We start from the raw sequence: 27,883 nt of genomic DNA, 5'->3' as shown, positions 1-27,883 counted from the left end.
CAGTAGAAATGCATCCCAACAAGTCATTCACAAAAACAAAACCAAAAAAACCCTCAGACTGCTCAGATGAGAACAAATGATACTGCTAATTGCAGTGTACAAATGCCAGATATTGGCATTTAACTCTAACTATGCTAAATGCAAATGTCAGCTGGAATGACACAGTCCGGCTTCATCACCCAAGGCAAGATTTCCAAGCCAGGCGTAGACGGATCCAAATTTCCTACATTTTTTCTTTTCTTCTCCTGTGGCAGCAGATGAGGGCAGAGAATGGAACTATTTAGTCTTCAAAAAGGCTGGGAATGGGAACCCACAGAGATCCTGGTTCATGCTTGACTAACAAATTACGGTAAAAACACAACATCACTAGTAGGGCTATTGGAGACAATTATACCCAGAAGAAGTCCTTAGAAGAGGCTAAAAAGAAAATCCCATTTAAACTAAAAGGGAAAATGTTATTCAGTGCAACATTTTTCTGCTTATTTCCTCCTGGTTTTTTTCCTACGTATTCAGTTTCTTCTCTTGCTTTCTCTTAATTTGGGGTCTGCAAAGTTGCCAATTAGTCTTTTATTCTTTTTTTTCCCCCCACAATGCCGTCAATATTTGGTGCTTTTCTGGAATCCAGAGCACCTGGATTGATGGGATTAAGGAATATTAGCTGAATTCAGGCAGGGAAGAAAGAGGCATTTAGTCTTTGTGGTGGAGGAAAGAGCTCAAACTCTCCATGTACATCAGTGAAATAAATCGCTATACCAGTGAATCAAGTACAGCCTGTAAGGCTCAAGAACCAGAAGCAAGTAAGAGGAATCCCAATGCTTTAATGTTTTGTTATTGCACATTATGATTTTCAAGGCAGCTGCACCAGCCGGGATGGGAGGGAGGGAAGCTGAGCCATGATTTATGAATACTTAGGGCTCATATTACTGGCATCATTAATCACAACTGCTGATAAATTAATCCACCTTCTAATTTGTGTGCAAGTAGAGGAAATACGTTTCAGATACGGTGCTCTTACAGCTCACCGCAAAGGGCCATTTTTGAGCCTTAAGCACTACAGTAGTTTCTCCTGGTGAATAAGCCAACACCAGCCAATGGTGAGGACAATCCAGAAAGCGGCTGCTTGTCCTAAAGGGAGCTCCCAGGACAGGACACCAAGGAAAATGATGGACCCAACCACAGCTTAGTGCGATGGTGGCTAATCAAAACTCACCTCTGACCCGCACTGAAATCTGCGCTCCAACCAACCACGTTTGAACTTTTTCCAAACCAGTTTCCTCTAAATCTATGGAGGACATTCCTTAAATTTTAATGAAGGCCACAAGTTTTCATTTCTCAAGTACTCAGAGTCGAATGAAATGACCACATATGGGAAGGATAAAAAAAGCAGTTGCTTAGCTGTGGTGATTTTCTAATGATGAACATAGACAAAATGAGAATTTAGTTCATTCGCAGGCCCTTGATGATAGCTGTATACAGACACAGAAGCATGAGACAGTTTTGAGAAAACAACTTTTCAAACTGTTTTTTTATTCACCAAGGTAATTTTCTATTATTTTAAAAGGTTCTAATGGCTCTTCCTGAGCTCTGGAAAATTGCATTTGTGGTATCTAAGTTGTCTAGCTTCATAAACAGGAGGAAATAAAAAATGACTACAATATGTTGATTTCAAATAAAAACAAACTTTCCATGACATCCTCACACGACTATTTTTCTGTTAATTTTGTAGCATATGCAGAACACCTGAAAATGTGGCTTAAAAATTCTCTTGACCTAAAACATTGAAATAGGAATGGTCCTATTACTTAAAAATTTCTGTGGTTTCAGACCTTAAGCCTATGGCTAATCCAGGAATGATCTTCATCCATCCTACAATTCAGAATGAAAAAGTGCTATATGTGGAAAGAAGGACTGAAGCATCTATTCTGACAGGTTGATTTGCAAAAAATAATGGTGGCTGTTTGAAAATGATCAGACTTTTTGATTGCTAGAAGCAGTCCCATTAGGAATGCATTAGCAGGCAGAGTGCAGCTGAGGTGGTCAAAAGTGCATTGTAAATGCAATTTATCTTATCGATATCACTTTCACATATATAATATGCAATGTTTGTATACCTATGGGTTGTCTGGGTATGTGTGTGAGGTGTAGAGAAGCAAGTCCAACTCTGCTTCCGTTTACTAATATACAGCTATTAAAATTCTGTATAAACATAATTGAAAGCAGAAGTAGATGTGGCATGCATCTATTTCAAAATATAAACTCCATTGTATGAGTGCCATAGCTTCTTTGGTATCATTTTGTATTTCAAAACAATAAGTTGTAAGTTGTTATTTCACAGTAGACAGACAGATGGACAGGTAGACAGACGGATAGATGAATCGATCAATTGATCGAATGATCGATCTTGCTTTCTTTTTTATCCTCCAGGAAGTCAAACTGCTTTTTCTCAAATATTTTCCACTCACTGACGCCCTCCCTCTTGAGGATGTATCAGTGAATTGAGTCTGGTATTTCCTCAATTAAGATATCTAAAGTGAAAGCAGAGACAACCCTGCTCCCACTCCCTAATTTTTCCTCTGCCAGCCCAACCTTTTCCCATACATCCTCCCTGCCTACCACAGTGGTGCCAGAATTTATACTACGGTGAAGAGGAGATGAAGATCCTTGCTGGTCAGCTATCCTACATTCGGGCATGCAAAGAACCAGGTGCCATTGGATTTGTGTGCTCGCTCAAGAGCAAAAAAACCCCTGCCTTTTCAGGCGTGTAAGGTTGCTCAGACTTTGTTGTAACCCCTCTTCTGAGAGCGACGCACCAAGAGAGTAGCACAGCAGGGCAAGGAGGTGGGTCACATCCATGAGGATGGGATTCTCCCAGGCACCCCTCTCTAATGCGAAATCTTCATTTGTCATCATTGCCAGTTAAATATTCATTCCTGTTTTCCATCAGCAAGGGAGAGCAGCATGAGGTTTCCTTTGAGCTCTGGGACAAAACAGTCATGGAAATTGTCAACCCAGGGCAAGAACGGTTTTAATAACAGGTCAGGTCTCAGTGATGCAAAGTGCCAGTTTTCTCTTCCCCTCCTCCCCCTTCCCTTGCAAGCTCTCCCCCATCCCATTTCATCAACCCTGGGCAGCCTTGGGCTGTGCTGGCCTTGCCGGGCTCTGCAGGGATCGTTACCACGTGCCTGAAAACTCCTTCCCAGGTTCCCAGGACCTCAGCAGTTCTTTTAAAGGAGCTGCTTTTCATGAAAGTAAATAGCCATAATTTCTAATCCCTTGAGCTGCAAAGTTAAGGAGAGTTTAAAGCCTGCTGCTCCTACAGCATGGCTTGCAGTCCATTAGGGAAGAAGGGCATCCCCTGTTATCTGACCTTTCAGGAAATTGAAGCGTCTCTTCTGCCGACTCTCTCATTACCCCCAGAGAGCTACTGATGAGATCCGGCCATGAAACAAGGGAGCAAAGAAGAGCTGTGATTTATTTTTATTTTTATTTTTCCAGGGAGAAGGGAGACAGATGGCAGAGCTGCCACACCTTGGAGCTGTGTGCCTGCCTGCACACACTGCACGTGTACTGACTGTAGTCCAAATCAGTGTGGCAGATCGATCAACACCAGTTCAAGCTGGCCAAGGACCTGGCCCTCTCCATGGAGCTGTGATGGGAAGCTGCAACCCAGAGAGGGGCAGGGGAGAAGGCGATAAATGTCAGGAATTAATCTTTGAGGGCTATGTATTTTGCTCAGGCTGCAGAGGTTGACATCTGCGATCTGCGAGGCACAGGTACATTAGTTCTCCAATCCACACCAGCCCCAGAGGCATGTTAACACACTGCTGACTTCTACTGCCTCTTCTGAGACTCTTCCCCCAAGATGGATGCTTACTTTACACAGACTGTCTTGCTGACTAATATCTACCTGGCATAGCTGAGATATTCCAGCCAGAGGTGAGAGTATTCCTGCCTGTACTCCAGCTAAGCTCTGCCAACTTTATGTCCTTCATTGCCCATTCTCTCTCCTGCTTTGCCCAGGAAGAGAGACCAGTTTCACCCATGTGGCTGAACTGAAGATCAAAGAAGACTCGTCCCACATTTCTCCTTTGCTTGGATATTCAGGCTGAGCTGCAAATCTTGCCTTCAGAAACCCTTTCCGGATGTTTTATTTAAGAACACCTTGGTACACGATAATTAATGTTAAGAGGCCATGTTTCCCTGCTGAGCAGTAGCTTATGTCAGGAGCAGCTCCATTTCCTGCACTGGGAGGGCATGGGGATCAAGGCACTGCCCTCCAGGAGTAGGGAGGGTCGGTTCCTGGCCTCCCAAACACCTCTGCCAAGCTGGCAAGGAATTTGTCATGGGACAGCTTAACTGGATTAAATAAACACTAGCATCAGGGCAAGCGAGGTACGGAAGAGGACCCCAGTCACTGAAGGACACTAGTGGGTGCTTTTATTAATCCAACATTGATAAAACCTCTGACCCTTGAAGTTCTCAGCCCGAATAACACCTTCACTGCCTAGCAGGCTTACTTCTTTGTTACGGTCTCACTTTCCCATGAACTTCTCTCTTCTTTGTCCTTAGCTGATGTTGGCTTTGCCACAGGGCTCAGATTCCTCCCCAACTCCATTCCTCTGGCTTAGGGGATGGACATGGAAACAGCAGGCTGAGTTTTATCCCTGCTTCCCATCACATTCCCCCTCAAGGTCTCCTGAGGGACACAAATGTCCCTCTCGGGTCACATTTTAGCTACATAAGACACAGAAATGTAACCTGAGCCCACCAGGTAGTCTCCTTACAGAGGTCCTGTAGAGACAACTCTTGTCCAGTAAAAGATTCACCCATCCAAAATCAACCCTCTCGGGTTACGTGCACACTTCCATCCAGGAGTGCCCATTTCTGGGCATGGACTAGCGGAGGGAATTTAAAGAACATGCTCAAACACTGATTTCCCCTGCTTTATACCTCAGGGACACAACTCCAGTCTGGAGATCAGCCTTCCTGGGGTTTAGATGTCTGTCACACTCCTAAGCATAATAACAGCCTCTTTTAGCAGCGAAGGTAGAAGAAACCTTGGCGTGGAGATGGCAAGCTTTGGTGCTTGGTCTTAATATTTTGCAAGCAGGATTACCTTCGGTAGCATGAAACCCGTCTGTCCTGGGACACGTGGGAAGGCTAAGGGGAAAGTCTGGCTTGCATGGGAGCAGGAACGCTGGCACATGTGTGCAGCATCACGGTGAGCCACCCTCCGCTTGCACCCTCCAGTCCTCTGCACTGACACACCTGGGTGGGCGCATGGTCACTCCAATTCCCTGTCAAAGTATTTTTGGAAGAAAAAAGATAAATGTGTTCACAGAAGATCAGCCGGTCACTCTGCAGTGTTGGGGTTTTTAGTTTTGGGGTGCTGGGGGAATCTTTAAACACCTGAAGTGCCATTTTTAGTGGAATCAGCACTAGACAAATTCCAGGTAGCAATTTCAGTGCAAGCGGAGTCAAATCAATGTTACAGGATTGTGAAAAGCTCCAACCAATAAACACAGCATGAGAGGGTAGTAATAGTCGGAGGCAAGTATAGCCGTTGCACCTGTATTATTATGCTATATAAACATTTTACAAGGCCTGGTACCAAGTATATTAAAAAGGATGCCAGATTCCCAGGGCCCTTTGTCCTCTCAAAGCCCCCTCCCCCCACGGCTGGCTCTTTTGGCGATGCTCTCAGCATGGCTCTTTCCAGGCACCATGAGGAATGATGGGCTAGAAACACCCCCAAACACCCACACTCTGCCCCACGGGGAGGGACAGGGAGCAGGCAGGGGAGGTCGGTGGGGTTTCAGCTGTACCATGCAACCGAGAGCACTACTCCTGCATTGCACCTGCCCAGAGGCATTGCCCCCTCCCAAGGGATTAGCCCAGATCCAGCGCTGACGATACTCAGATCTCCGTCTCTTTCTCTTAAATAGAAAAGCATGTAGGAACCTACAGGGAGTCAGAAGTTCACAGACCGTCTGGTACTTGCTTGAATTGATGTGAACCTCTGCTGTGGAAATTTTTCTAAGACATGCTTTCTCATGAGCGCGCCACACTTTCAGTCTGGGTGAAAATACCACAAGAATAACCTTTCTCATGGTATTTCAGTATTTATTTTCTGGTTCCTGTCCAACCCTAAATCAGGAAGTGCAGAAGCGTGAGAAAATTTTATAAAAAGAAAAAAAAAAGTTTAATAATGGTTTTTAAGTCTCAGAAAAGTTTCTGTTCTGCTCAAGCCCGAGGCAAAAGTTTTGTTCTTGTTTTATTCCAACAGGTTCATCCATTCTCAGCTGCTTCTGCAAGAGCTGTCACATCGCTGTGAGGCCATCAGCAGAGAGGCTGGGGGAAGTCTTGCGCCTTGCTGTTGACTTCTGATGTGCTACCGATTCCTTAGCCAAGTCACTTAGGCGCTTTCTGTGTCTGTTCCCAGCCTCTCTATAAAGACAGCTAATACTTATCTTCCTTTGAGAATTGCTTCATGATTCTTGAGTGAAAGCTCCTATGCAAGTGTAAAAGTTCTTTTATAATTAGTATCCCTTCTTTTTACCCCGACAAGTGTAACTGAGCCTGTATGTACCCCTTTAAGTCTTTAAAAAGTGGAATCCTTTCATAGTGACTTAGGATATGATGTAATGTCTATGCATTGTTAAGGGGACCAAAGTGTAATAAACATTCATTTTAATGAACAAAGCAAAGAGATGTAACTCAGAAGACCCACGGGGAGATGCGTTGTATAGAGTTGCCATGTTTGCATACATGCTTTTCGACTGCAGTCAGTTTTAACAAGGGTAAAATACTATTGACGTTAAATCACATGTGGGTTTTTGTTGTGTGTATTTTTTTGTCTTCTTTCTTTTTTTTTTTTTTTTTTTAAATGAGGCTCAGAATTGCAGGGGTGTTCCTGAAGACATAATGGCTACATCTGTACTAATAAGCTAAATGTGTCCAGGACTGTCTGGTGGCCCCAAAGCCAATTGGCACAGAAAAGCCTACCTCCATGCTATTGAACTCTCCTCGTCTCCAGAACAGCAGGGCTACATCCAACCCACCTCCTGGGAACCGGCGCTGGCTGGCGCTGCCTCCAGCGCCGTGCCAGGAATTGTTTGGGACAGCATTAGCTGGCACCGGGTTCAGCCATGCCAGGGACCGTTCGAACAATTAACAGCGCAGACATGCGAGTGCCAGGGCCTGGCATCATTCCCTGGCACTGCTTGATTTATTAATATCGAGTAGCCATGTGGCCTGCAGAGCCTTTATTGCTGGTGACAGTACCAGGAAAGGAGAAAGTTGGGGTTACTTTTGCAAGGCTGGCAGATAGAAAAAAAACAGGCTGCTTGGGTTCTTTTCTTGTAAACTACACATGCTTTATATGGAAATTATTAAGAGACAATCAAGGCGGGAGCCTGCAATGCTGCCTTGGCAAAGCTGCTTTTCAAAGTGTTGTAGTGTTTTGAAAAAGGCTTCACTCTCGAGAGTGCTCAGTACTGAAGAATGCCTGGTTAAAGTCATTTTACTTATTTTTCTTTTACTAAAGGGATGTAACCAGGGCAAAGTATTGTTCTTACAAGTCCACCCAGTCCCATGCAGTCCCTGGAACCCCATGGCACCACATTTAAAACTTGCTGCAACTAAATAACTAGGACATTTGATGCTACCACATGTGAACCCTTTACAAATAAAATGTCTTGACTGAATTCCTGTGCTTCACTGTTGTCCGGATGATGTTCAGTTAAAAGCCTTATTAAATGCTGCTCTAGAAAGGTATGTTCTTCCTTTCATGTTTTCCTAGAAAAAGTTTGCAAGAAGTAGTACGTGGAAAGCAAGGAAAAGTAATTGTGTCTTCATCTAATTACTAAGTATTTTTTTCCAAAAATTTCCTAGCATTAGAGAGAAATTAGCAGTACCGCATGTGTACAGCAGAAGCATCTGTCTTTAATGTATGACTTACATACCTAGTGAGACAACTAGGTTAACAAATGCTAAAGGACAGTCCTTGATACCTTATAAAATGTTGAATATAAGAAACCTGCCCATCCAACCCAACCCTCCACATCATTAGCGTATAGGAATTTCAGCCTTTCCCTTTCTTGCTGGGAAATGAACACTGAATCACTCAAAAGACAAATTGCTTAACTTTCTCTTGTTGACACAGCAGCGGACTGACGGGCTAAACAGGCTTCTGAACCCTTCCGTAAAAAAATTCTGCCAAGAAGTGATGGTCTAGGAACAGACAGCCATGACAGCAGCTCCATCTACTTATTTCAATGTATGACCCACATTGGAAGACAGTATAGAGTCCCAGGCCCCACCACAATAAGCACTTTTCTAACCTATAACAGGCAGTTGCCCTGAGGAGCTCCTGGTGGAGCAAGGTGCTGATGCTGGTTCAGGAGACCTGGGTTCTGCTCCTGCTATTCCTTATTAATTAATTTCTCTTCCTCCCTACCTCTAGGCTCGGTTTAGCAAAGCAGCATGTGCTTCACCTCTCTGGATTTCAACAACAATTTAGGCACTAAACCTGTGCTGTAATGCTTTCCTGAGTAGGCACGTGCTGTTGGTCAAGCCAGAGGCTGTTCTGTACCTGCTTTCAGCCAGCAAGATCTTCTCAGCTGCTTGAACATGTATCTAAGCTTGACCCTTTAGCCCTTACTTGGAAGAAGAGCCAGGCTTCTAGGAACTGCGGTCAGTGAGCTCTTTTGCCGGGTTTCCTTTCCTCTGCTTTCACTTACCTCCTTCTGCTTTTCTCACTGCAGCCTGTTCTGGAAGTGGAAGAGCCCAAGGACCACAAGACCAGCAGGTCTTGATCGGCCCTGGTCCTGCCAGCATGGGGAGCCTCATGAACGGGGCTGGCTTCAGCCCCACAGCCAGCCTGGTCCCGTTCCAGAGGTCCTGGCGGTAGCGAAAAGCACCTGGGCTGAATGTGACTTTGTTTCTGAATGCCACTCTGAAACCCAGTTTACTTGAGCTTGAATATCATGGTATTTGTGACATCCTTTTCCTTCTGCTGCTTCACCCAGGGCAGGCTGCAGGGCTTTTACATCAGCAGGCTGACATCAGTAGGATGTCAGCACGACATCAGCAGGACACAGAAGAGTATTCCTGTGACTAAGAGCTGACCAGGATGGACTTCTCTACCTGGTCTCCGCTCCAAGGCGGTCTTTGCAAAGACTTGCTAGATTGCCATAGAGTATGCCCAGCCAGCCGATGAGCTCTGCCAAATACTGCATTAATTCTTGATGTCGGCTGCTGCTCTACAAGGAAACAAAAGGCTGTTCGTATGGAGCAGACACTCAGCCTCCTCGCAGCCCTTCATGTGGTGTTCAGCTTTAAATGTGTTTTGTCCCAGCACCTTAGAAAGGCTTTGTGGTGCAATAGGAAGCTTAGAAGCCGTAGGAATGTGTAAGGCCGGTCCCTGATTCATCCTGTAACCTAAAAATACAGACTGATTCCTGCAGCAGTTATTTTAGTACCAGACAGCAAACTGCTTCCTTGAGATGAAAAGGCTCAAATCCCGGTACCCTCCTCATAAACAGGATCTTGATATATATGGAGAAGAGTCAGACAATTTAGACTGCATGAGTCTCACACAAATGCAGACACAAACATACACAAAAGTGCCAGCAAGCCGAGATAAGCAACACAGCTCTTCACGGTAATTCCTGCCTGTCATTTCTTTTGAGGTAAAATAAGTAAATAATAATAATTTAATAAATAAAAAGAAAACAGTGAGGCTCTCCCTCGTGTTTCTGCTGGGCTCTTCCTGCACTTGAGAGCTACCAGTCTAAACATGCTCTCCCAGGCTTCCTACACCTGAAGGAGTATGAGTTCATAAAAAGACTGCCAAGATTGTGTGACACCTTAACACAGCACCCAGTGTTTTCCTTGCTCCTTACCCTGGAGGTTGGTCCCAGCTTATATAAGAAGGGAAGGGGACAAAAAAACCCCTCAAACCTAGAGAGAATGTGTGTTATTCACAACACACACCGTCTATTTTCTGTTAGACCAGAGAAACTCTGGTTGTGCGTGTTTGATTGCAAAGCATTTAGGCTTTGCAGCCAGCCCTGTTGGTGGAGCTTCAGCAAGGAGGGACACATCTTTGGGGAGTCCCAAAGTCATTTTAGGTACAACTCTTTGCCGTTGCCCTTGCTGCTGTCTTGAATCAATCAGTGCTACACTCTCTCTCTTAAATGCAATAGTCTCCAGAAATATTTGGGACTACTCCATGCCAGGAAATTTAACTCTCCGTAGCAAAAAAATGGCCACTGATTCCAAAAGGCCTCTACTGAAGTAAACTTATCTCAGAGGTTTGACTCCCTAATTATTTCCACCACCAGGATTTTAAGGGCAGCTTTTGTGTGTAGGGAAAAGCCACGCTTGTCTGAAACCTGGTGAATCACCATTTGAGAGAAGGTCTCAAGGGTCCAGTTACTATTTTGAGATCTGACAGCAATATAGCTGTTACGCAGGTTTCTTAGATGTAGAAGAGGGTAGTGAGAATTTCCAGCTGAAGAAGCTCCTTCTCACCACTTTTAATATCCCTTTGATTGTTCTCCACTGAAAATAAAGTGTAAATGAATAAGCAAACTTGGGGGTGTTGAACCTGAGGCAGTTTTTACGGAGAAGTAAGAGGAGCAGGTAAGGCAACCAGCCAACCTATGTTATGGGAAGAAGGCAGGGATGATTTCCACTGTAACACCACTGGAGTCACCAGAGGTGCTCCAAATAGGAATTGAAGCTGAAATCTCTATTGAGGAGGGATGCTATTTCAGATGGGGATAGCTACTGCTTTGGTGTTGGGTGGGATAACACTCTTCGTTAAGCACAAACTAGCCCCTGTGCCTCTGGAGCCGAGCAGGATCAGTACGGTTTGGACAAGCACACACAACTCAGGGACTTTCACACCCCTTAGTCTCCAGTGCTGGGTCAGAAATCTCACAGGCTAATTCTCATGTGTTTACTCAGCTACATTAGCCTTTCCTTCCGAGAAACACAATCATGACAGCAACAAAAATTACCTTCTTTCACGCCTCAGAAAGGGTTCAATACAAGTTTGTTTTGCTCTCAAGTTAGGGTTGGGCAGATACAAGGGTGTTGTTTCTGATTTTATCCGAGCTGTTTTATGCCTGCTTCTCTTTCGTGTGCCTGTTGTCTTTGGGAGCGCATTCCTCACAATAACAAGGTGGCATCTCCCCAGACTGCCTCCAAGCTACCACTGACATTCATGCTGCAACCCATCCTCCGTCAGAGCGTGAGCAATCAATTACAGATAGTCAACAGCTCCTTAGAGCAGTTTTTCCGAGAGCGAGTGAAAAATAAGAAACACTAATAATTATGTCAGGCTACCACAGGCTTATTATGAGAAAGAAAGCAGGCGAAGAGCGTAGCGCCTCAGCTGATAGCTTCTCCCACAGGGGCTCAGCCAGCAGCCGCTTTCCGTGTGCCCCCCCAGCTGGGGCCCAGCTCTGGTTAGGAGGCAGGAGAGTGAGGGAGACCGCCTTGGCTCTTTTCAAGAACGGATGGCAAAAAAAAGTAGCTTTTCCAGTTAAATCCTTCACTGACGTTAGGAAGGAGCACGAACATCCCCTTGCTGACATCTCACCAAAAGCAGCATTACTCCTCTCTTACTCCTCTCCTGCCTCTGGCAAGGAGAGCAGTGTCCCTCTTCCTAAGATTGAGCTGGGGGGGCGAGGGGGCCGGCTAGCCCTGTCAGCGGTACCAGGGTGGTGAGCAAGCCCACATATGAGCACATCATTCATGCACGTCATTCAGGATACACGTGCAACAGGGGCTGAATTTTGTTGGTACAGGCCCCCTCCATTTTGCCTCTTCTCAGCTTGCGGGTACTTTTCCTTTACAACCTGCACAGTGCTCGTCCTGTGTATTTTCCAGCACATGCATGCAGCATTTTCTGTGCCTGCTGCTTCGCAGAACGCTTTGAACAGGCTCAATAAAAACACATTTATGCCGATGCTGGCTTCTTTTGTCAGAGCAGAAACAGTCCGGCTCCATCTCACAGACCTCCCGCTGCTCTGCGTGTGTTAGAGCCAGTTCAAGTGCCTTTGCTGTGCCCTGCCAGCGAGCTCGCTCTGCTGCTGCCCTCGCACTCTCTTGCTCTCCTTACCACCCCCCCTCCATCTTAGGAAATAATTAGCAAAGAAGAAATAATAAAGCGATATAGAGTGCACTTCTGAGGCTTCCGACAGCTGTTGGCAGCCGCGCTCGCGTACTCCTGGTGCTGCTCGGCTTCCCTAGAGAACCATGTAAGCCTTCCCTTTTCGGGTACCCCCTGCCTCCGCGCACCTGGGCTGAGGTCAGATGAAGAGGAAGGTGCCCGCGCAACACCAGCCTCTTGCAAGATGTGGAAATGGCAGGAGTGGGGAACGCACGTTTCCCTCGGGGCAGAAAAAGCAAGTTTCTGCCGTGAGGCAGTGCCCCACTGCATAATGCTCTGCCGTAACAAATAGGTAGGCTGTAGGTATAGGCTATAAATAGATCCTATAAAGCACTATTAAAGCAGCATACATCTGGGGCGTTGCTTGCCTCAGCCGAAAGTGTCACAAATTACTAGAGCAACAGCAGAAAAGGATATCACAGCCTGATGAGCGCATGTGAGGGAATTATTTGCAATTTGAGGGATAATGGAGCGACAAGTCTGCAGGCTGCAGAGCTCCCTGGCACCGAGGCAGGCACCAAGGGGACATTGTCTCCACTTCTCAGGAGAGGTGGCCAAAAAGGAAGACACAGCTCCTTTGCTGTCTCCTCTCAGGCCTCAGCTGCTCTACTGAGAGCCACTACAAAGGTGTCAGTAAATAGCAATGACAGTGATGAAATTCCCTTCATAAGTGTCCAAGTAAGTGTCAAGTACTGGCCGCAAAAGTATGGCTAGAGAGCAAGGCGATACTTTATTCTTGCACAAGGCCAGACATAAACAAGGACTCTTAATGGGGCTGCGGAAAGGGCTTTGCACTCCATTAGCTACCTGCTGAGCATAAAAGTCTTTGGCTGCATGGATGTACTGATAGGGCATGTTTCTCGTGTTCTTCCTCTAAATAACAAGAACAGACAAAAATACAGACTGTAGTAAAAGCCACGAGAGATGCCTGTAGCTGCAGTCCTGCAAGAACAGGATTTCTGGTTATGGGCAGCTTCGAAGTAGCCTCCCGGTGGGAAGAGCTGGTCAGTAGCATTTCATCTCATCATCTGGTCCCACCTGCAGACTTTTGCACCAGGGAGATCGGGGGGTTCTGACATCCTGGGAATCTCCGTGCCCGCTCTGCACAGTTTGGAGCATTCCGTCTACCTTGCATGCACATAACATGGCATATGTTCACCGGTTTCTTACTGATGTCATATGATTGCAATATCCTTATCCGATTAGCAGGCTCAGGCATGCTTGGCTCACATTGTATCTCAATTAATTTTACCCGCAAACATTGATGTACTAAGTCCTGAAACAATGCCTACGTAACTCCCCAGGGCATTGTTTTGATTCCATCCTGCAACAAGGTCACTCTCCTCTTGACTGATGGTTTTTCATTCTTTATCTTTTCCTAACAGATGTTTCTTAAACAAGATTTTCACTGGCAATGAACAGAATAATCTTGACAAACTAGTTGAAAATTTAATGTCTCCTGCTAGCTGTTGTTCGGAAGCTTAAAGTACATATTTTAATTTTTTACTGCTTGTTGGATCAAATAGCCAATTATGGATTTAATGTCTAAAGGCTACCTCTGACGTCCAGAGCACCCTGCAAAACAGAGATGCTCAGCTCGCAAGCACAGACTCCAGAAGAACTCTGACTGCATTTGCAGAGTGCCAGACTTACTGACCTGAACTCCTCTGACTGCTGTCAGTGCCCAGGCTGCAGCTCTCCGAAGCACTGTATTACTCTGTCCTACATGCCCCTGCGGCCAGATGTCCGCACCAGATACCGGCAGGTACCTCTCACCGAGGACAACTGGGACAAACTCTTGAGGAAGGCTTGCTTTCACCATTGCCTGACCTACTTGCCCGTACCTCCCACCTGGAGGGGAGGACAGCAGATCCCTTCCATGATGCTTTTTCACTCCCTGCCTCACCAGCCCTGCTGGAAAAGAGCTCTGAGCTATCCCAGGAGCCCACCTCATCCATCCTGCCTGCTGCTCACAGCTCCACCCAGCCAACTCCACTGATATATCATCCTCCAGTGAATATTACAAGCCGCTTGTCTGGAGACAGTGTTTCTCCAGCCACTTACGTCTTCTGAAGCTTTTCTAAGCATCCAGGGGACTGGAGAGGGAGCCCCGCACGCCGGGTGGGTGGTGGGGGTTCAGCTCGGCGGTTCAGCTCCAGACTTTCTTTCCAACAAGTGACCTGCAAGTGAAATGTGGGAAAAGTAGTATCCAGATCATCATCTGGTATAAATCAACAAAGCCCCGCTAAAGACATTAAAGCTCTACTGGTTTAAACCATCTGGGAATTTGGCCGCAGGGGAGGACTTCTTAATGTTGAGTTTTTAGCCTTTATCACAGATATACATGGGAGGAAAGCTAGTGCCCTATCTGCTCTCAGCAAGCATTACCAACCCCTACAGAGATCAATAGGAGCTCCCTGCTCACATCAAGAGCAGAACGATGCCCTGAAATTAGCATGTGTTTGAATCAGTGCATTGTATCTTGTTTGCAGATTAGTAGCACTGAGTAGATATTGAGGGCATAGGAAAGCTAGCCAGTTTAAACAAAGTAAGAATTGACCTAAATTTCTGCTAAGCTGAAACTGATCTTTTTGGATGGGAGAGAGAAGAAAAGGTGTCCAGAAATACTCATGGTTTGGTTCGTTTGATTATTTCGTGTCTTTTCATGCACCTACCTCCAGCAGACAAGAAATAGTAAAAATTCGCATACTTTGTACTTGTGCTGAACTGGGAGGCATTGGGCTCCTGTCCTCAGAAAGGGTGGCTTCTCATCTAATTTATAGACCAAACAGATATTGACAAATAGGCTTTGGGTGGTTTAATCTAAATCCTCCAAAGCTGTGCCCATCAACTAGCTATAAGCTTGGGCAACTCCTTGGTTAGTCCAGAGTGTCTCAAAAAGACAAATCATATTTGCTGTGTAGCATTTCACATATTCCTGCATGCTGTCTCACACCCATATTCTAAATCGCAAAATTGAAAGAAATCTGGAGTGAAATGAAAGGAAACATGTTTATTTTTTATATTTATGATAGCAATAAATTCCCTTAAGGCACTGCCTTTTTCGTTTAATGCAGGGTGTACCAAATGTGGGCTGCGTAATGGATATTTTATGAATGCAGCCTTGCCTGGAGCAACTGATTGCTTAATTATTAGGTAAAAGATTGAAGCATGCAAAAATAAGAAAGTAAAAAAAAAAAAAAAAAAATTACCATGAGCAGGCTATGATTATATATCGGTTTCAGCAAGCTAGCAGCTAAATTAGAATTATAATAATTTATGTCTTCAATACACAGCCTCTTCCTCTAGGAACACTTTTGTAATATTTTATGACTTCTATAGCTTACTGAAGAAAAAAAGTGCCACACTCTGCTTTGTAGTTTATCTTTCTCTAAACCAGCTGAGATTTTTTTCTTTTGGCATTGTATATTTCTGTTTCTGTTGATAATATTTTTCTTGCTGGAAGAAGGTAGAGGGTGTATGCAGAGAACTGTTTCCTCTAGGTCCTAGCGCACTTCCTCTGTCTGCATCTAAGCCAGGAGGGAAAAAAACCACAAGTGAGCTGCTATTTCACAATGCAAAATTGTAAGCACTCCTGTTTTCTTGCTGCTATTTTGTCACCTAGTTGTGCCTTTTTCTTGCTCATCATAGGGATATATCTTTTTTTTTCAATCCAGCATAGTCCATGGGTGAATGATTAGAGATCCAGTGAAAAGAAAAACTAATGAGATGGACTGGTTACTGATGTGCAGTGTTTCTGCTACTGTATTTATCCATTGATTCCACTGTTATGAATAATACACATATTCATCATACCACTGCTTCAAGGGACAATGTTCTCATCCAGGTCCTCTGTGCATTTTAAGTAGCCAGGGCTTCCCCTGAGATCTGGGACTAAGGGACTAAACTTATCTTTGGTGTAAACTGTACTGAGATCAGTGAAACCACCGAGACCTGGGATGAATCTGACTCGGAGAGAGCCTCTCAAGAGCTCCATTTAATCTCTTTCGCAGCATGGTTTTCCCCAGGAATCTCCATAGCCATCCATCTCTCTAACACACATAATAAATAAATTACTCGCAGATATAAGAGAGCACTTTGCTTCAATCTGCTAATGATCTTAGCACTGAAAGGGGCTCTACTGTGCTTAAACCCTCTTTACATTGCCTGAGAGACTCAAAGTGCTATTACGGTAAAATGAGACGACAAGAAATAAAGAGGAGACCATACAGTGAAGCATTTTGAAATATGGAAAAAACACTTATCACCTTCACCTCTTTATGGCACATTTGTGGTGTCTTTTGAGCTTACAGTACTTGTCAGCATTTCCACCGCAATTTTCAGGTGGATCTTCAGCTACTTAAATACCCAAGTAAGATTCATCTCAAGTCACCTTAACTGTCTGATCAACAGAGGCCAACGCTTCTACGGGGGTCTCTCTGTATCACAGATGGAGCCTACATGACTTGCGTAGAGGTTTTGATGGCTAAAGCCAAGTGAGATGAATCCCATTCCTAACTCTCTGTCTGAACTCAGTCCCTTCTCATCAAGTCTGGTGTCCCCCCTGCCACTTGCCTTGCGTACTCCCGTAAGCCACGGTGAAGGGGCAACAGTAGGACCCTGGGGTTTGGCTTCAACCATCTGCCAGTGCATCCCTGCAAACACCAGGCCTGGAAACAGGATAGAATTGCAAATAAAAACCATCATACATATGTCACAGTACAGAAAACATTTGGGGAAAAAAAAAAAAAAACAACTGAAAAGAAATGTCAAATCAAGATAGGCTTCAGCTCCAGTGGCCAGCTTCTGGTCTTGCTTATGTCCTGGCCTGAGCCCTGCTAAGTATGGCAAGTACAGCAGAACTCCTCTGAGTTAATGTCTTTGTAGTGAAGAAATGTGCTTGCTGCAATCCTTTCCTCACTTGCACAGGGTCTGTCCTCTGTCTGACCAACCCCCATTTTACATATATTTAGGGACTGCCCTCTCTAGCTCAAAATGACCTGGGTGCTGGCTCTTCCTACCAAATGCTGTTCCAGTCTAGAAGCTTCCAATATAAGGAAGTCTTTCATGATAGCTTTAATATCTCTGGTTAATTTCCTCCTTGATCTGCCCTTTTTTATTGCCCTAAGTAATTCATTTTCATCCCTGGCACTGCACCATTTAAGAATTGATTTAAAATTAATACATGAATAAAACAGTATAAATAATGTATGGTTGCTGTATTTAATATTAATAGCCCTTAAATGAGGAAAAATTGCATACCTGCAGATGATTGCAAAAGAACTGTGGGGCCATACTATTAGATTGCAAGGAGAGATATAGAGGTTGCCCAATGCTTCCCATCATACGAGATTTTTTATTTCAGTTGCTTACAGATTTGTCAGACTTCTCTCCTGCAGAGATTCTTTTCAGAATGGACTTTTGCCTCAGAGTGAATTACTCACTGGCATGCACATTGTGAAAATCATCTCCCAAATAGCTCAGATGTTTCTGTGAATGGAACAAGGAGGGGAAAGTGTGTTGTTTGCTGGCATAAGACAAGCTGAGTGAGCAGAACTAGTAGCACTCTGCTCTGGAGCAAGAACTGGGCAGAGATGTAGGCAGTCTGTCTTGTGATGCCCCTGTGAAAATTCCCCTCCTCCCCCAAATCTGGTCATAGGAATAAGTGTTCGAACCTACCAAGCACAGACTTGCTGGAGCACCTCAGTGTGATTTTCCTTGCAGAGGGCATGCAGCAGCCTGGTGTTAAGGAGCCCGTTTGCATTTCTGTGCATCACGGCAAGCCTGAGCTCCTACAGCAATGGTGCTCCCCCTGACCTGAACTCAGTGGGGAAGAGGGTCAGACCAAGGAGAACCAGGCTGATGGATGACGACACAGGGTGGTGGATAAGGACAGGAGCCAAGGTAGAAAATAAGACCGCAGGCTGGCAGGGCAAGGACCGGAAAGGTAAACTGGGAATTAGAGCAGAGTCCCAATGTGGTAAGGAGACCAGAATTTAGTAAAACTGGGAACTGAGGAGCATGACATGGAGAAGAAAACACTGGGATGGGCAGTGCCGTTCTTGGAGATGCTGAATTTCCCAGCCCTGGGCACCTCAATGTACCTTCACCCTCCTGCCAGCACCTGTGCCCCATAGCTAGTGCACACTGTAGTGCAGCCAGAGCTTCTGCAGGGCTGTGACCTTCCCCAGGAGCACAAGCAAGCAGAGACCTGGAGGTGAGGATTTGTCTCCGCTTTCAAACATACCTCTTTCGTATGCTTTTTGAATCTGGAAGAGAAAGCACAGGGAGACCCTGGCATTTAGGACACAGCTCCCATCCAGAAAAGCTGCCCTCTCTCATCCTCACCCTCCATTCAGGGGTCACACACCACTTGCCTTGCTCGTCGTGCAGCTCTGCCATCACAGGTCAGATGAACGGGGCTGGCTGGCAGGGATGAGGACTAAGCGGGGAAAAGGCTGAGACCGAGGAGACCAGCATCCACAGGACAGTGGTTTCCAGCAGGCAAGGGGTTAATGTTGGTCCTAGTCGTCACACAGGTGTAATGAGTCAGGGCCAGGACTGATGGCTGTCAAGGAGGGAATACAGGAAACTTTCACTCTTTAGGAAGGAAGACGGCGGGGAGAAAGGATTGTTTCACACCCGATGAGCACAGGGCTCGTTTGTCCATCGGACCAGGGATTTCACCTCGCTTTCTAATGAGTCAGTCAAATACTCCTTTTGTTTCGCACGAATCCAGTGTGCTTTCCACCACCACCGCAGACACAGCCCTGTGGAGGACACCTCACTGCCCTGAAAGCTTTTCTCTCGGTGGCTTTTCCTTACCTGCTTGTTCAGTTGGCATCTCACCGTGACTTCAGGGCCCCCTTGTCAGGTTCAGCGGGGACAGAAGGAGCTTCATGATGTTTTCACACCAGGGAGGTCCTGGTCAAGCTTCAGCAGCACTAGCTGGGCTGCTAGAAGCAAAAAGGTTGCTCAAAAGAGACTTTATGTGTCTCTAGCGATAGTTTTGTGAATCCATTCTTAATCTTTCTGGCTGTGTATGATTATTTGTGTGGCTGTGGAAGGAAGGAGCCAGTACCGAGATGAGCACAGCAGAGCCCAGAGCATCCTCCTCCACGCTGAGTCCCTGCAGCGACTGATCGGGGGTGATTAGTCCTCTTAGTCCTCCTGCACTTTGCCTCATCCCGAGCCCTTCTCTGCTCTGGTCCCAGTTGTTTCTGCCGTCTCCCTAAGACGAAGGGGTGCTTATTCATTCCTTGCGTGACCTTCTCAAAAGTAGGCAATGAGGATTTCCAAATATTCCTAGTGATGTCAGTAAATTCCCAAACTCAGTGGATGTGTTTTGTATACTGTTCACTTACAGTAGCGGCCTGGCTTTAGAGAAGAACAACTTTTGTCATTGAACGCAACACTTCAAGACATTGTTTAGCCACACAGCTGTCCTGTGCCACAACTTGACTGCAGCATATTCAGCTAAAGAAGCAGGACTTAGCACCTCCAGATGAAGAAAAGGACAGATGTGACGCTCCAGCACCAGGAGATAAGTGGCCAGAGACAACAAGGGACGCCTGATTTATTTTAAAATAACACGTAGGACTTAACTTAGTTGTAGTGTCGGACTCTACAAATGAGTCTGGCTGCGTACTGCAGATCAATGGAGCAGTCACGGAAATACAGAATTTTTCACCAAAATCTCCCACAAGTCCAGCTTGGACTAAACGTTCGCCCAAAACCAGGTTTGCAAACCCCACGATAAGGTAAGCGACTGCAGAAATGCCAGTGCTTGTCACTAGAGGGGCTGTCAGGTTTGCAGGGGAGGGCTGGGGGGAAGGACAAATGGCCAGACTCTGCAACTCTATCTGGATCCGCAGAGAGACGCTGAAGGAGGCTAGACGGATGGGCAGCTATTTAAGGAATGGAGGAGCTTACAGCCGCAAGTGCTGCATCCAAAAGGCTGACTTACAGGGCAAAAAACAGTCTGATGGACCACCGACAAAGGGGATCTGTTTTGAACCAAGATGAGAGATGTGTGGCGTAAAGCCATGTATGGGGCCAGAAATATACTCAAGGAGAGTAACCCTGCGCTAGCAAGAAAGAGGCCCCATCCACTTCCCAGCAGTGTTCTCCCTAAACTTAAGGCCTACCAGCTTGAATTCAAAAATACACCAAGCCCTAGCTTGTTAGGGATGTGTAACTTGAGTTGCTGCCTCATGCTGGGGTCTGAATTTAAAGGTGCAACTTCTGTTTTTATTTACCCCAGCTAAAATGTGAGGCTGGGGGAAGTCAGGCAGAATAACGGAGAGGGGCTCAGCGATGGCTAGCGGGATGCAGCAAGCTGGAGTGAGATGACGTGTGACGTGGACCAGGGAAACATGAGCTCCTGGGGGGGTCCCCATGGGTCTGCAGGTGCGATCTCCAAGGGGGGATGACTGGCAGCCAGACCAGCATTTGTGACAAAAAACGTTAACCATGAACCCATTATTTGCTGACGAATGTGGCAAATCCAGCTGGGGAGCAGGCCAAAAAAAATAATGCATAAAACTGAGACATGAACAACGGGATCTGCCTGGGCATTTCCCAGGCAAAATGTTTCAATTTTTGAAGCTGGGCTGACCAGGAAACTCCATCTTTTCTCACCAAAGGGAAGGAAAGAGGCTGGCTGGGGAGGGAGGAAGGAGTAAGAGTCACGCTCTGATCGGGGCTCCCATGGGAGATGGTGCAGCCAGGGGGGGCAAGACCCGGCCTCCCTGGAAGTTTAGAGAGCAGAGAAGTTTCGATTGCACCTCTGCCCCATCGCTGTGCACCGGGAGAGCACCTGAGCCATCAGTCCCTACTACAAACCCAGCAGGCAGTGGCTTTGAGCCCATGGCTCCCAAATTCCCTTCGAGTGCCCTTGCTGCTGACCTACAAAGCACATGGGTTTTGTTACCTCCATTCAGTGAACCAAGCTTGCTCTCCCTCCAGATTTCCTTTGTTTTTATCTAAAGGGCCGGAATCAAAACAAATGGTTTCTGCAGCCTCAAAACAAGACACAGTCTATATTTAGACATGTCAGAAATTCTGAATAGTAGACCCAAAGCACTGTTGTTTCTATTTCTCAGCACTGCCAGCAAACCAAAGTATCTGTTATTTGCTCTTGTCTATCCTTACTGTCACTTGGGAAGCCCAGATTAATACAGCAGTGATAAAAGGTAACGAGACAGTCCGTTCAAGTTAGTACACCCAGGTTAGAGGTCAGCTTAAATCTACTGGATAAAAGACAAAAGATAAATCTACTGGATAAAATTGTCCTTTAGTCTTTTTGCTCAAAGCTAATTTAATAGGGCAGAGCAAGGTAAACTGAGAAGACCCTTCTCAGCTCATGCCCACACTGTATCTGATGTCCAAATCCAAACCCCAGCAAGGCGAGCTCCCCGCCAGCCAGGTGGGGGAACAGCCTGTGCCGGAGCAGCCTGATGGGGATGAAGCAATCACCCCCTGCACAACGGCAGTTCAAATTTCGGCAAAGGTCTGCTACGATTTTTCCTACCAGAGGAAAACTATAACATTTGCATAAAGCGACCGTCACCGATTATTCCGCAAACCTGATTCCCTGGGGCGTGAAGGACAGAGCCGACCCGACCCGCGAGTTGTCTCGTCTACGTGGAGAGTGGCGAGCGGTGCAGACAGCCGGAGGGGCTGAGACCCATCACGCACCCCTCCTGTGACACAGCCCTCCCCCTGGCAGCCGAGTTTTCGGGGCCCGAGGCTATATATGGAGCGGAGAGCAAACGTGGAGAGCATGACTGTTTAAATGCCTGAAGACTGAATCGCCACCACTCCAGCTGCTAGGCTTTCTTGGAAGTTACGTGCTGCGCTTCCCGGGTGAGTGGCGTGCTGACATCCAGGATGCTCTTGTCAGGGCTGAGAAACAAAAGAGACGCAATTTGTAAGTTGCTGAGATGCTCAACATTTGCTGCAGTTTGGCAACAAAAAATGTGTAGGAATTTCTCAGTACTTACTGCAAAGTGCTGAGCGAGGCATCTTGGAACCAAGACATATTGGGAACACCCTAACCTGTGAAGGAAAATGCAAGCATGGGAGCCAGGTTTTAGCTAGACAGGGGAAATGCTGCAAGCTACGAAGATCAAGGCGATTTGCAGGGATGGGTTCTGCAAGGTCTCAGCTTCCTGACAGCCTCTGGAAGTCACACTCCTGGTGCTCTTCCACTCCCCCAGTCTGCCTGACCTCACTTTCTCCGTGCCGCTGTGTCCCTGGTGCTGTCTAATGACCCCCCAGCCTCCTAGAAACTTCAGAAGCTTAGCGAGACCAGCGAGAGTGAGATCTTCTCCAGCTCCAGCAAAATGTAAGAAGTCCATAGGGAAGGATGTGGATGGTGAGGACCACAATGCAAAGTCGCAGCAGCCAGCGGGGTGGAGCAGGCGTGTGGCTGAGAGCAGTCGGGATCTGATGGCATTGAGGGAAACATGGAAATGCAAGGCACCCTCTAGTCCTTCGAAACCGGGGAGCCTGAAGTGCCTACGAGAGGACATGACTGGCCACATCAGCGACGACAGCTAAAGTCAGACAAATGACTGCTGAAGGGGACTCCATGCTAAAGCAGTACCAGAGGAGTTAAGAGAGCCAGGGCTGTCTTCATCTGCACTCCCCATGGCATCATCTGCCTGAGATCTCCCTCAGATACAGCCTCACATTCAGCAAATTACCTAGATCGGCCGAGGAACCATCGTGCCGTACCTGGAAAACATGCTCAGTCCTCAAACCGTGAGAGTCTGGGAGCCATGCCCCACTCCAAATACAAATCTCAAAGCACACACGCAGCTGTGGAGACCCTCCTGGCCAGCCCGGCTGCTGCCCCAGGAAGATTTTCTTCCTTTTTTTCTCTATTATACGGGGAAAGAGGTTCCTTTCACAGCCCGCTGTGCTCCCTTCACCAAACAGCCATCGGTGCCTCACATTTTAGCCAGCTCCTTAATGGAAAGCAACACACTTCCAAGCCTACCCTCACTTATCGTGTGCAGAGCCAGCTGTTATTGCCAGCGCAAAACAAGTAGTTTCTTCCCCCTGCCCCGTGGGCTGTGCATGCTGAGTCTGGTCCTTCCAGCCTTTGCTAGCCCCAAAAGAAAAAGGATTGAATGCAAGGACCAGAGCTTTTGCACTCAGGCCCAGAAGTTGTCCTAGTCCAGGGCTGCTGGAGCCGCTGCCTCGATGTACGTAAGCGAACAAGAGTGTCCCGTTGAGTCCCTTCCCCAGAAGCCTTGTGGATATGGCCTTGCCTTTGACATGACCTAGCCCTGCCTCTTGCCTGACTCCTGCCTTGTTTCAAAGGCAGAATCTGAGGATTTGCTGGCACTTTAAAGCGTTCATCATCCTCTAAAGCTCAGTCATTTTGCCACGGGGCTTCGGGGCAGCCTGAGCGTGATGCAGCAGTTCGGCTGCCTGAGGGCTGCAGATGCAATCTCTCTCCAGCACATTCAGGTCTTGTTTGCGGTCAAACCTCTGCTCGTGCTGCATGCAGATGAATGGCAAGCACCCACAGGAATCTGCTTAACCGATACGTGCTCTGCCAGCTGAGCAGGAAAGGGATTTTGGAGCCGAAAGGCAACGAGCAACAGCCGTCATGTTTCTTGCTTGCTGCCCGGCAAGGGCTCCGGCTCTGCAGCCACCCTCAAAGGCTGCGGGCAGAGTCAGGCAGATGCAGCCTTGCAGAAAACAAATCCCACTTCCCCCATCACAGCCATCAGGACCCAGCAGAGATGCTGAAATTCACCTGGACTCCAGGTGGGCTGCAAACACCCCGATGCAACCTTGCCGGCAGCTCCCTCGACGCTGGGCTCAGGCTGGCAGAGCTGCCACGACAAGCTCTCCATCCTCACCGTGAAGCGGCCTCACACCCGGGGACCGATATCTTCCTCCCAGAAGGCCACTCTGGCTGTTTCTGAACGGCTGCCGGAGCAGCATGAGGCCAAATTGTGGCAGAGATGGAGGTGCAACAGCCCGATGTTATTGACTCCAGCCAGCGAGCGGGCAGTGTAATCTGTCTGCTTTTGTTCCGTTCGCTTGGTGGTGTGCTCTCATTAGCCCCCCACCAACAGTCAACCTGTCAGCAGGTCTGCGCTCCAACTGCCTGACCTCTGACTTCGACTCATTCTTCCACAAATTAATTTCCCAAATTGACAAATTAAAGTGCACAGTATGCCCAAGGTCACTAAATCACACTGGGTTCTGGTAAATGTCAACCAGTGTTGGGGGCGGGGGGGGCAGAAAAATAGGGGGAGGGAAGCGATAGAAGGTAAAAAAGGAGAAAAGAAAAAATACACATTTGTTTGACAGAAATGGACAAAAACCTCTGAACTGTAGTTTCCAATTTGCAGAGGATGATGCTGTGTGAGAGCAATTAAAATGGAGGCTGACAGCTCCCCTGGCACACAAGAAGGGCTGACACGTGGCTGGCCAGAGCCCTGTGTGCCAGCAGAAGGTCAGCATGGCTACCCAAAATGGCCTCAGCTGGACCAGAAAAGCTGAGGTGGGTCCCATCTCACTTGCGATGCCACCACGCTAACGCGTCGCAATTAAGTTTTTCCTGATTCCCGTCAGTTGAATGGGAATCCCAACCAGGGGCTGGACACTGATGTTGGGTGAGCTGGTGCGTGCAGGTACCCAGGGTGAGGGCAGGAGGGCAGACCGGCATCAGGAAGCATGAAAAAGTGAAAAGTGAAAAGCATTTACCATTGCACCAAGCCCCATTGAGCCTTGATGCTAGCCAGCAACACGTGGCTGGAAGGGACCTGCAGGGACATCAACCTCAGGCCCCCGCTGCTGCCATCGCCACGTTGTATAATCCTTCCCACAGAACAAGCAAATGCCTTTCTGCCATACCCCCTGCCCAAAAGCGACCAGAAACCCTCCAAACCTCAGTGTAGCCGCAGTGGATTTGTATTTGTTCATGTGCCAGCTTTGCCTTGATCTGAATTCGTGCTTTCCTCTCCTTTGTATTTATCCACTGCTGTATTTAAAGAAAGCCACTGTGTCCCCTCTCAGCTGCCACTTGCTGGGCAATGGCGGCCAGAGCTGATAAGATGGGGTCCCTGCTCCCCTGATGCTCCTAATAGCCCGGCTCAGCACCTGCGTCGGCAGGGCTTCATCTTTCTCGACCGCGGCAGACAGCAGTGCTCCAGGGAAAATCTCGTCCCTCTCCGGTGGCATTAATACTTCCCTGCCTCTTGGGAAGGCTGTGACTCATATACCCTACGCTCGCATTTGTCTTTTTCATGGTGGCATGATATCTCTGCTTCTTAGTTACTCCTACCAACTAATACGCCCACGCCTTTCTCTTCTACGCTTGTTTCGAGCTGATAAGCTTCCAGCTTATAGTGGAAATTCATGTTATTAGTCCCTAAGTGCATGACCTTGCACTCTGTAATATTGAATTTCATCCCATTTCTATTAGTCCGGTCTTCAAGGTCAGTCAGTGCTTCCTGTATCATACCCCGATCTCCTTGCATAATAACTATGCTCCCAAACTTACTGTCATCTGCACATTTCATCCATGCACTCCTACCTTTCATGACGAGGCCATTACTGAAAATATTAAGCAGAATCAGTCCCAAGATTACTCCTTGAGCAACTGCACACGTAGTCCCCCTCCAGCTCGATCACTCCCGCACCAACACCACCTGTATTCATCCCTTCCTTAGGCAGACCTCCACACTGTTCTGCCACCTAACCCCATCATCCCCCACTGAACAAATAATTTCCCATGTGGCATCATATCAAATGCTTTGCTGATAGCCAGATAGATCAGCCGTGTTTCCTTTACCGGGAAAACCAATTAGCTTTCTTTGATAAGATATCAGGTTCTTCTGGCACAATTCACCTTTGATAAAACCAGGCAGCGTACAATCTTGCTTTCTATTTGTGTCCTTTTTTTCTTTCCTGTAAAGACCCCAGAGGTGTTTGCCTTGCACAGGGTGCTGATGACGGTGCACTGCCTGTGCAGACAAAAGCAGCAGGCATTGTCCCGTTAGCGGTGTTTTCACCTAAAAGGACACTAGAAAGAAAGTGCTGCCGTTGCAGTGATCCTTCCTCTGCCCTTCTTTCTGCAGCCCTTCCCCTTGTACGATGTACGAGGGAAGTAGCAGCATTTGGCACAACCCCTGTCCAAGCCCAGGTGTGGTACCTGGTGCATAATTTAACTATACTACCAAAAATTGGTGTTCGTTACAAGCACTAAAGAACAAGCTAAGACCAGACACTCCTGTTTCATTCTCCCTGAGCACGGCACGTTGCGGTCCTGCTGAAATACGTAGGACTATTCATGGAATAAATTATTACTCTATAAACCGGGTTCAGTGGCTGCCATCTGGAACAATTTCATTGCTTGCCTGAGTTGTTTCTATTATCAGTATGGACAGGGGTCAGCAAATATGAGAACCTGGCCTACATTTGTTGCCCTCATCGTTATTGTTGCTTATCAGAGCATCCTCCCAAGGAGTTATGCCTTCAATAGGCTCCACTGTAGGGTTGCCCCTTAACAGATATACAGTTAGTGCCATCATATCATTCAGGAAGTCACCGACAAGCAAAGAACTGAGGTTTTAACCTTCCTGCATCAAAACAAAACCACCAGTTTGCATTTGCTTGAATTGATGTTGTTTCTGCAGGGCTCAGTTCTGCACAGCCTGCTGTACAGGGAAAGAGGTATGGGACGAGGCTTAGGGCACTGACGCGGTAGGCAGGATATGAAATGTGTAGACCACCAATTTGTATGTAACCCTGGTGGGCAGAGGTTATTCCATGGCTGTATCGTGGTTCTGTGAAGGGGATCCCTCTATCATTCCTCACCCTGTGAGCTGAACGCAAGGAGAAATGACGGCTCTCGTCCCCTCCCGTCTTTTCCTTCCCTGGGGTCAGGACTGAGAGGAGAAGGGAGAAGTCGGATCTTCTCCCTCCGAGGCGAGGCAATGCCTGTTGAAGGAGAGCAAGGCAATGCATTCCCTTAAGTCTCAGAGGGCAGCATCGTGGCTTTGAGCAGAAATCTCTCCGGGTTCCCCCTCCTGCTCAGTCCCTCCTCTGGCTTGCAGGGGAGCAGGCGCTTACTGCTGCTCTGTCACGGACACTGCCGCAGCTCAGGAGGGAGGGAGGTGGGCTCTCCCCTTTGCTGCCCATCATTTGCTGCAGGGAAAAACTAATCAGGCAAATAGTCCTGTATATTTTTATGTGTTTGGATAAAAGGTGGCATCATCCTATCAGATGTCTGAGGGGAATTCTTATGCACCCTGACTCCCTTGCACTGGCACGTAGTCTGGGTTAAAGACCAGCTGAGAGTAAACTCCTAGTCATAACTCATCTGAGCATGGTCAGGCAGGTATGAATCTGTGCGTGTCAGACGGAAACCGCCTGCTTTCTACTTTCCTTCTCCCAGGTGGTAAAACACAGCATAAAAGCAAATCGTGATCTGAAGAATTTTGTTGGGTTTGTGGGGCTTTTTTACTATGGCTTAACCTCTTCCCTGTAACAATGACATTGCACCTCTCCAGCTAGCAGTTCAGCTCATAAAATACGCTCTTCTGAGTAAAAAATGATCATGTCACCCAGAAGTCTTAATGTTACTTTTAAGACCACTAATTGTTTCTGCTGCTCTGATATCCTCTTGCAAGGCATTCCAGAGCCTAGGAACATTAACAGGCAAATGCT

At 47.0% G+C, this 27,883-nt stretch overlaps 1 long non-coding RNA gene across 3 annotated transcripts; it reads right to left on the bottom strand.

Annotated features, from left to right (window-relative positions):
* Nucleotides 1-21,946, bottom strand: LOC138688665 (uncharacterized). Of its 3 annotated transcripts, none has more exons than XR_011327554.1 (4): nucleotides 21,772-21,946; nucleotides 14,249-14,364; nucleotides 4,951-5,297; nucleotides 1-2,977 (listed from the first exon to the last, which is right to left on the bottom strand). It is a non-coding gene; the product is annotated as an uncharacterized lncRNA (long non-coding RNA). The 3 variants fall into 3 exon arrangements; XR_011327553.1 differs by having other exon boundaries at nucleotides 2-2,977; nucleotides 5,117-5,297; nucleotides 21,772-21,936; XR_011327552.1 differs by lacking the exon at nucleotides 1-2,977 and having other exon boundaries at nucleotides 3,045-5,297; nucleotides 21,772-21,929.
* Between the last annotated feature and the right edge of the window lie 5,937 nt (nucleotides 21,947-27,883).

This window comes from Haliaeetus albicilla, chromosome 13 (assembly GCF_947461875.1).
Source record: "Haliaeetus albicilla chromosome 13, bHalAlb1.1, whole genome shotgun sequence".
Classification (NCBI taxonomy): Eukaryota; Metazoa; Chordata; class Aves; order Accipitriformes; family Accipitridae; genus Haliaeetus; species Haliaeetus albicilla.
This window is presented reverse-complemented; position numbering and strand designations above follow the sequence as displayed.